The sequence below is a fragment of the Fukomys damarensis genome, unplaced genomic scaffold, assembly GCF_012274545.1.
Source record: "Fukomys damarensis isolate Sample0158 unplaced genomic scaffold, DMR_v1.0_HiC HiC_scaffold_19, whole genome shotgun sequence".
Classification (NCBI taxonomy): domain Eukaryota; kingdom Metazoa; phylum Chordata; class Mammalia; order Rodentia; family Bathyergidae; genus Fukomys; species Fukomys damarensis.
Genome location: NW_022900931.1, coordinates 35,268,446 through 35,276,114, shown reverse-complemented (window position 1 = coordinate 35,276,114; position 7,669 = coordinate 35,268,446). Strand labels below are relative to the sequence as shown.

The 7,669-nt window shown below is 46.6% G+C and overlaps 1 protein-coding gene across 6 annotated transcripts in view; it reads left to right on the top strand.

The window, feature by feature from the left end:
- Positions 1 to 7,669, top strand: part of Crem (cAMP responsive element modulator) — a 63,502-nt gene that overhangs the window by 394 nt on the left and 55,439 nt on the right. The window contains exon 1 of one of the 6 annotated variants that reach the window (XM_010614752.3): positions 7,412 to 7,594. The exons of the other annotated variants lie outside the window; for them this stretch is intronic. The gene's annotated coding sequence lies outside the window, so the exon portion shown is untranslated. Of the gene's footprint in view, positions 1 to 7,411; positions 7,595 to 7,669 lie in introns of those variants that run through there. 6 annotated transcript variants of the gene reach the window in all.

Below are 7,669 nucleotides of genomic sequence, written 5' to 3'. Positions count from 1 at the left end.
GTGTGTTGAGATAGGGCCTCATTATGTAGTCCAGGCTGGCCTTGAACTCACTATGTAGCCAAGGCTGGCTTCAAACGCATGGAGATTCTCCTGCCTCAGCCTCCCAAGTGCTGATATTACAGGTGTGCATCACCACACTTGGCACTTTTTTTTTTTAATTTTGAGACAGGATCTCCCTGAGTCAACCAGAGTCCACCTTGTTCTGCGCCTGCCTCAGCCTCCCAGAGTGCTGGGACTATAGGTGCGCTTCAGCTCTGTCTCCTTGTGTCCACATGTGCACCATGGACTTGCTTGAGCTGCATAATTTCACCATGCTTCATCTCCAGAGAACATTGGTCTAACATTTCGTGTGTTTACCAACCAGCTCAGCTCTGTGTGAACCCAGCCTCTTGTGTGAACATTTTGGTTTTCCTACAGGAGGTTTGCCTGTTCCTTCGTATGTGTTGGAACTGTTTTCCGTGAACTATAACATATTGCTGTCCTAACCCAGTCTACGTTGATTCTTTGGTTCCTGACATAAATACCCATGTACTCTTATCTTTTCATAACATAGCAAAAGCTGGTGTGGTGATGCACGCCTGTAATCTCAGCACTTGTGAGGCTGAGGCAGGAGGATCGCCATGAGTTCATGGACACCCTGAATTACAGAGCAAGATCCTGTCTCATAAAACAAACAAACAAAAAAAGCAAAAAAGGTTTTGACCCTGATTCCTTCCTCATAGTCTACTATGCAAAAATAAAAGAGTGAGCTAGGAGATGGCTCCGTGGTAAAAGCACTTGCCTCACCTGTGCAAGGTGCTTGGGTTGCTCTCCAGCACCGCCTAGCGAGAAGCAAAGAAAGGACACCGATCTCGTAGGGACTGCTTGTGTCTACATAGTCATCTTTTTTTCATCTAAAAGACTTTCGAAATTCTGCCTGCTAAAAATTCAGAGTGAATAGTCTGAAAGTGAACCTTTACAATGCCAGGCTTAGAAACCACCCGGCTGTGGTGGCGCACACCTGTAATCCCAGCACTTGGAAGGCTAAGGCAAGAGGATCCAGCCTGGGCTACTTAGTGAGTTCAAGGTCAGCCTGAACTACATGGAGAGGGTCTGTCTCAAAAACGATAAGAAGAAGAAACCAATACTAACCTATAAGCAGTTGTGCCTGGATGCTGGCTTGCTTTTCCCCACTTCCTCCCTCCCTCCTTTCCTTCTTTTTTGGTACTGGGAATTGAACCCAGGGGCACTCTACCACTGAGCCCTTTTTCTTTTTATTTTGTGGCAGGGTTTTGCTAAATTCCTCAGGCTGTGCTCAAACTTGTGATCCTCCTGACTCGGCTTCCCCGGGGCTGGGATCTCAGATGTGGGCTGCCCTGTCCAGCTGGACCCGTTTCTACCATAAATACTCCATCTGCTCCTTCTTCTTGTGGGATAACTTGCTCTAGGTAGCCAGCCCCACGGCACCTGCTTGATGTAGGGACCGGGTCTCAGGAGGCTCAACTCTGGGGCATGTTGTCCCCAAAACCCCTTTCGGTCACCTGGTTCAAAGCAACCAGGCCAGGACCTTTCCTGTGGCACGCACAATGGTGCCCGGGCGGCGGCAGGGGTTAGGGTGACATCGCGGGAGCCAGTCTGAGCGCCTTTCATCTCAAGGTGCCTGAGAACCCAGGGCGGTGAGTGAAGACGGGCAGGAGGGCGGAACGAAGGTGGCCTCAAGGACGGGTGAGTGTGGGCTCCTTGGGCCGATCAGGCAGGCGCGGCCCCAGGTCTTGACCACACAGGGGCCCAGGGGTGAAGGCCCTGACACCGCGTGTGGCGAGACTGTGCCTGGCGGGGCCAAAATGAGAGGACCCCGGAGCCGTGACCGATGGACTGGGAAATGTTTGCTTGGAAGCTGCTTAGAAATATTTTCTTGATCTGTGAACCCACAAGGAACCCCGCATTCTGTTCCCGAAACCGCTTGGTGCTGGGAACAACATGGTCACGGCCAGGTCCTGTCGCACAGAGGCAGGCTGCTTCTCAGAGCAGTGAGCTTGCAGGATTAGTGTGATTCTTACAGAGTGCAAACCGGGCTGTGTCAACGGTGTAGAACATGTTTTAATGCCCAGGAGAGCATATTAGACACCACCAAAGTTTTCCGTGTGTTTCAGAAGAAGGTCCTACAAGGCCCGGGATTGGGCTCAGTGCTGCTGCCACCTGCTGCTCAAGCACCAGGTCCCAAATTTGATCCCTGGTACACAAAAAAAGAGCATGTTCTATGAATGCTGCCAGGGCCATGGGAGAGAGGAACCTCTCCCCACTGCAGGTGGATGTGCAGACTGGTGCAACCACTGTGGAAATCAGTATGGAGATTTCTCAAAAAACTGAAACGAGGTTCCATTTGACCCAGCTGTTCCCCTTCTGGGTATCTTCCTGAAAGAATTAAAAACATCTGCCAGGCGTGGTAGCACACACCTATAACCCCAGCACTCGGGAGGCTGAGGCAGGGGGATCGCTGTGTGTTCGAGACCAGCCTGGGCTACACAGCGAGTTCCAGGGCAGTCTGAACTACATTGTGAGACCTTGCCTCCAAAAATAATAATAATAATAAAATAAAAAAGGCATCATACCACAGTGATATGTGCACACCCATGTTTATAGCAGCAGTTTGTAATAGCTGGATCTTGGAAACAGCCCAGATACCCATCAACCAATGAGTGGATAAGGAAGACGTGTTGTTTTTATTCAATGGAGTACTACTCGGCCATAAAGAAGGACGAGCTTCAGACATTTCTAGCTAAAAGGATGGACCTCGAGGCCATGCTCGTAAGTGAAATAAATTGGACGCACATGTTCAAATACCGCATTGTTTCTCTGCTGTGAGAAACTGAAAGGGAAATAAGGACTGAGATGTATAATGGATGTTGGGAAATGGGAAGAAAGTGTTCACAGGGTAAGGGGAACAAGGAGGAGGGAGGGAAGAAGGGACAAGAAAAACTCGTGAAAATAGAAGGAGAAATGGAAACAGAGCTTTTGTACACAGGGAGGGAGCTTGAGGGGGTAATAGGGTAAAATAGAATTTATTGAAATAAGAAAATAAATAAAAAGAATGTTCTGTCCTGAGGATGTAGCTCAGTTGTACTGTGCCTGCCTGGTAAGCACAAAGGCCTAAGTTTAGTTCCTGGTTCCGGGGAGCGGGTGGTGGGGTGTGTGTTTTGTTGTTTCCCAGAAGTTCTCCAAAAGCAAAGGCAAGCCTTCTGTTTTTCCTAATTCGTGTCTTTTGTAATTGGTGACGTATTTATTTTTAAAATTGTTTTGTTTTGTTGAGAGCATCGTGCTATGTAGTTCAAGCTGTTCGAACTCAGTGTACCCCAGGCTGACCTCAAACTCACAGCAATCCTCCTGCCTCAGCTTCCCAAGTGCTGAGATTGTAGGTGTGTGCCACCACACCTAGTTTGTGATGTGTTTATTTTTCATGTGTGATTTGTTTATAATCTTGACAATATGAGTAGAGTGGAAGTAAAAAAATAAATTCAGGTGTGATGGAAAAATCATAATTTTGTATATGAAAAATTTATTTTCCCCTTTTCACTTTATACTTATTCATTAAAAACTATAAAAATGAAGCGTCCTATTTGAGGACAATGAAATAGCCACACGAGGGCGCTATAACCTACAAAATAAGAGACTCGCTCTACCAAGGTCTTTGTACATTTTAATTCAGGTACTTACTACTGATGAAACATCCTTACAAAAAGGCATTAGTATGCAAACGGTGCTCCTCAACGCAGTCCTCAAAATGTCGCGCGGTTCTGTAGGTGAAGTCTATGGGAGGGTTCGAGCCCTAACAGGGAAACAGTGACAAAGAAAAACAAAAAGTTTTAAAGAAACAAGTGAGGATGTAGCTCAGTGCAGAGGCCCTGGGTTTAATGCCCAGCAGAATACATAAATAAATGAATAGATGAGGTGGATGCTGTCTTGGAATTTACCTTCTGGTGGGGAAGACAGGCTTTAAATACACGTTGACTTAATTACTTCAAGTATAAATAATACAAAAGAGAACTCTCAGTAAAATAAGTCTATGAAGGATGAAAGGAACCTAATCCAGCCTGGTAAATAAGGAAGAGATAGTCACTCTGAAGAATGAATAGAAAAATAACTAGGGAAAAGGAAAAAAAAAGCATTACCGTCAGTGCACATGAATGGCCCCCTGGGAGCCTGAGGGGAGGTGTTTCAGGACTGAGAGCATGGAAAATCTCTCCTATCTTGATTTTCACATGCCAATTTTTACTTCAGGATATTATATTACTGATTCATTAACTTCTGCATTTGCATGCTAGATTCAATTTACAGATGAACTGTATTCTAAAAGTTTGATGAAAATGTTTAGAATCAAAAATATGTTTTCTATGACAAAAATAGTACAAATATAGTACTATGAACCCAGGGCCTTTGCACTGAGCTGCATGACCACCCACTTTTAAATGTTTTATTTTGAAGCCAGGCATGGTGACTCACACCTGTAATCCCAGCACTCGGCAGGCTGAGGCAGGAGTGATTGTCAGGAGTCAAGCCTGTCTGGGCTACACAATGAGACTCTGTCTCAAAACAAAAAAAAAATTTTTTTTAAACTTTGAGACAGGCTCTCACTGAGTTGCCGAGGCCGGCCTCAACCTGGGGCTACAGATGTGAGCTACCAGGCTCTGCTCTTTTGGTTTTATTTTCAGGGTTTTTGTTTTGTTTTGTGGGACAGGGTCTCACTATGTAGTTCAAACTGGCCTTGAATTCACTGTGTAGCCCAGACAGGCCTCAAACTCTACCAGTCCTTCTGCCTCAGCCTCTCAAGTGCTGGGATCATAGGTGTGCACCACCACGCCCAGCTCCTTTATCTTTTTATTTTTGTGGGTGGAACTCAGGACCTGAGCTTGCTAGGCAGGTCCAGCACCACTGAGCTATATCCCCGGCCCTCCTTTTTTTTAAAATTTTGAGAGAGAATGTCACTGAATTGTCTGGGATGGCTTTAACCTTGAGGTCCTCCTGCCTCAGCCTCCTGAGTAGCTGGAATTATAGGCCAGAGCTATCACACCCAGGTATGCTGCTCTTCTTTATCTTTTATATCTCCTTTAAAAATGTATTATCTTGGGCCAGGGATTTGGCTCAGTGGCACTAGAACTGCCTTGCAAACACAAGGTCCTAAGCTGGATCCCCGATACCAAAAAAAAAAAAAAAAAAAAAAAAAAAAAAATTAGCTGGGAGTGGTGGCTCATAAATCAAGAAATAAAAAAACCAAGTGGGGGGGCTTGACAAGAGAGGCCCAAGATATGTACCCATGAGTAATCAACACACCTAATTTTAGCTCACAGAAAGGGAGACAAAGAGGAAATTACTAAACCCTGAGAAAAATTACCGTTTATTTGTGGTTAAAATTCACCAGGCTCTAGATGCACATTTTTATTTTAAAATATTTGTTATTATTTTTGGGGGGTACTGGGCATCGAACTCCAGATCTTGTGCTTGCAAAGCAGGAAGCAGAACCACTGAGCTAAAGCCCCGGCAGATGCATATTTTTTATTACCAGACATTTAGGGACAGTTGCGCTCATTCTCTTTCTCAAAACATTGTTCTCTGCCTATTTGTTTATTCCTCACCTTCTTTGGGACAGAGCCACACTTGCGGCCTTGTAGGTGAGTCGGAAGGGCGACTTGGAAGACTGAGATGCGGGGGTCACACGGAACTCCCGGGGCACCAGGGGGCGCTGTGCGCCCGCATACGGTGGTGGCCCAGGCTCTGCGTCAGGTCACCACAGAAGGAAGGGAGCCTGAGCAACACCATTGTTGTTTTTGTTTTTATATAGCACAATACTTCTTGGCACATTTTAGGCACACATAGCCCTCGTGGTAGGGAATCCACCTGTATGTGATACGTCCCCCCCCAGGACAAAACCTTGGTTTCCAGTGTTACCTTCTGTTCACTTCTTTTTGTCCCTTCCTCCCTTCCTTCCTCCCTCTTCCCTTGTTCCCCTTCCCATTTGAACATTTCTTTCCCACTTCCTAGTATCTATTATACATTTTAGTCCTTATTTCCACTTTTGGTTTCTCACACCAAAGAAACAATGTGGTATTTCCATGTGTGTCCAATTTATTTCACTTAAGAGCATGGTCTCAAGGTGCATCCACTTAGCTAGAAATGTCTGAAGCTCGTCCTTCTTCGTGACAGAGTAGTACTCCATTGTATAAAAACCCATTTCTTCACCCACTTGTCCGTAGATGGGCACTTGGGCTATTTCCAAAAGCATACCATTCCCATGTGTAAGAGATGGATACTGGGGTCTGAAGGAAAAGACCAGGAGATGTGAGCCAGATACAGGTAGTTTCCTATTGCTCTAACAAATGACCACAAATCTAGTGGCTTAACATAAATTTACTTCTCTAGGTCCAAGCTGACACAGGTCTCACAAGACTATGCAGACCATGGGGTGAACCTACCCATGTGCTGTAGTGGGCTCTGTGTCCAAGAAAGCTCTGAATGGTTCGCATTACCGCTTCAGGGTCTTGGGGGGTTGTGGTGGGGGTTCTTTTTTATGTTGCTAATTCTAGTTGTTTTTATTGGTACATTTTAGAGATAATGATCACATTCATCATAGGGAATTTGTTCCTCTACATGATCTATCTTGCTGCTGCTTTTTTCCTCCATTCCCCTCAACCTTTCTTCCTGTAGGGGAGAGGGTTCTTTATTCTGCCTCCAGAGTCGAAAAGAAGCTTGGATTCTTCAGCAAATTCCTGCCTTGTAGGATCATCCCTTCCAGCATTAGTTAGAAATGTCAATAACTAAGCAATGCCAGTAACAGATGTTTCCATTTCTTTTATTTATACCTACTGAAAAGTGCGGTTTTTTGTTTTTGTTTTTTGGTTTGAGATAGGGTCTCCGCCAGGAAGGTTCTGGCAGGCCTCAACTATGTAGCCCAGGATGGCCTTGAGCTTTCAGCAATCCTCCTGCCTCAGAGTCTTGAATTCTGTTTTCCCCAGTATGAAACAAGACTATTTTTAGGCTAAATGCCCTGTCTTTTCAATAAACAGACACTTTACACAACCAGAAGTGTCCCCCATCACGACAGGGTCTAGAGGTTCTCAAAGCTGAGTAGGGAACCTAACCCACCCCACCTACACGACAGGCTTGGGGTGGCCGTCCGGGCCTTGGAGGGCGCAGTGTTTACAGAAGTACAACACTCTGTTGTGATTTTTTCTGTTTTCTACCCATCTTTTTATCTTTTCTATGCTGTCACCCGCAAATGCAAACACGATTTGCAGCTGCGGAAACACTTTCCTTTCTGATGTATGTTTGCTGGTCGTCGAAGGCCCTCCCTCTGCTCCGCTGACGAGGGAGGACGCAGAGTCCCAGAGAGCTGCGCTGATCAGGCAGGGACCCCAATCCTACTAGTTTGTGCTCAACCAGGCTTCCGGCGCACGCGCGGCGGGCAGCTTCCGGTTTGCAGCGCCTCGGGCCCCGCCCCTCCCGTGGGCCCCGCCCCTCCCATTCCATTTAATTGTTGGGTTGCCAGCTCTGCAGTGCGAACCGGCGGCCAGCAGGGGGCAGCATTCGAAGCTGCTTTTCCCCTCGGGCGTCTCTGGAGCGGGTAGGGAAGGCGGGCGCGAGGCCGCGGTTCTGTCCGCCGGCGCACTTCTTCGGGTCGGGTCTCGGTGCGGAGGCT